The following is a 2,301-nucleotide window of genomic DNA, read 5'->3' as shown; positions in this document are numbered from 1 at the left end:
ACAAGACCGTCAAATCCGAATACTCCATGGAAAATATCTATACCACAATGAATTCGACGAACGAGCTGCCATGTGTAAGATTAGAATAAGTGCGCATCCACTAGAGATAGAAAAAGGCCGCTATAGAAAACTACCTGTGCACGAGAGATTATGTAAATATTGTACAATGAATGCAGTGGAAAATGAAACACATTTTGTTAGCCAGTGTCCTCACTATGAGACCGAAAGAAACAGATTATTTCAGACAGTTACAACAATCTCTCCATCATTTCGTCATTTAGAAGATCACCAAAAGACTACATTTCTACTAAGATCACAAAACCCACTAATTATGCAGAATGTGGGACTATTCATTATCCACTGCCTTCAAAGAAGAAGTCGAACCCCTTAATAGCTAGAGTAGTAGTAGAAGTAGAGGTTTTTCCAGACAGATTGTTACCTGTCTCCTGTTTCTGTATACTTGACTGTACAAGCAATTAGCCTTCGGGCATGATTTTGCAAATAAACATTTATTTTGACGTGTCACGCACTGTCTTGGGGACGGCACGTTCTTTTTCTTCTATTTGCTTCCCGTTCATGATTTTGTACTTCTCAAATCATGTGGGTATTAGATTTGTCTTTGTCTATACTCTCACATTGTTTTGTTCACACTATATCAAAAAGGGTGGATGAGGAGCAAAAGTTACACGTGTAAGATCAAGAAGAGGCGGAACAGGAGTGACGTTGTCTTTTTTAATTATTTTTTGTGGGGGGGGGGGTTATATAGCAAACATCAACTTGCTGATAATTCTGCTACACTGTTCCTCTGGTGATTTCAAGTGAATGACGAACTCTAGACTGTATAATTTAATGCTTAGGTAGGTATCCTTCTCACTGTACTTATCATTACTTGTCTAAAACTATACTATTTTATAAACATGACATATACACGTACAAGAAACATGGCTTCTATGATAATGTACAGGAGATTTATAAAACTAACTACACAATAGATACAGTGTGACAGGCTGAATAAAAGTTCTAAACGGGAACGATGCAAATGTCTCACTGAGGGACGACTGCGTGTGCAAGATGTCGGTAGCTTGAGGAATGAATCCCCTCTACTATATACACAATAGGTACTACGCTGATTCAGTGTGGTATAAGATATAGTATACATGATAATGTACATCAGTTGGTTGAATCGGATATAATACGATTTCTTCAAAATAATGCGTTATGTATATATTGGCCTATGTACAGGGAAATTGTATCAGAACATGACATAAATAAAGTAAAAGTTTCTGAGATTGTTTTAGGTAATGTTACATTTGTATTGTTGCTGATCGCATTCATAAGTGTTTTTTTTTTCATCAGTGTAGGTTGGACATGTTAACATAAAATGTTCTTCATTTTCGACAGTACCTTTACAAGTAGGACAGCGTCTGTAAGGGTAGGTGCCCCTTTGTACATTATTATGACGACCTTCTTCTATTTCTAAACAGTCTCATTCTCTGGGCAACACTACAGAGTTTTTTTAGCCCAAGCCCTAGCTTTCTTTTGGAGTTTTGCCAGAGGTTGCTTCGGACAATGTACTATTCACATTGCAGCTGTTCTGGTTCGTTGCACCCTGGGGAATTCCAGAAGCGTAACCTAGCGGAATATGGTTGAACTGATCGGTGTGCCTGGCGGTGACGTCATTACCACAGAATCGATTATGCTAATTAAACATACGTCATGGGTGCGCATATATTATGTTAATGAACCTATCTGTGCTTAGGATTTTCGATTACATTGGAGCTTTTACTGCACATTTTCCGAGGTTTCCGAAAAGATCGCCCAAAAATAGCCTGTAAAATATCTCAAAAAACTATTTTCGTTCAACTGACGAAAGAAAATATTCCCGTGGTTGCTTAAGCGATCTATCTGCTTATGATTCCTGATTTCGGTCTGCGCCCCCCGCTTTTTTTGCTGAGTAGTGCGGTGGTAACGGGATTCCCTTTGCGAAGAGTAGGTGCCCCTTGTTTCTTTTTTGATGCCTTTTGTTGCGTTGTAGTGGTCGCCCCTTTGCGAAGGATAGGCGTCCTTTTCTTTTGTGACTTTTGTTGCTTTTGAGTTGGCACCATGAGTAGAGTCTGTAACTTTACCTTCCCTTCGGAAGATAAGGCATCGTCCCTTGATGTCTCATCTGCACTAGCCGAGATTGGGGAAATCGACCCGAAGAAAAATACAGGGGTGCTAAGCGAGACAGGTGCTAATTACATTTGTACGAAGGCCCACAACGACACTTTCATAAACCTCTTCCGCGGCCCTGCCATACCG

Source organism: Branchiostoma belcheri, unplaced genomic scaffold (assembly GCF_001625305.1).
Source record: "Branchiostoma belcheri isolate BF01 breed outbred unplaced genomic scaffold, Haploidv18h27 scaffold39, whole genome shotgun sequence".
In the NCBI taxonomy this organism is placed as follows: domain Eukaryota; kingdom Metazoa; phylum Chordata; class Leptocardii; order Amphioxiformes; family Branchiostomatidae; genus Branchiostoma; species Branchiostoma belcheri.
Note: the sequence above shows the minus strand (reverse complement) of the source record.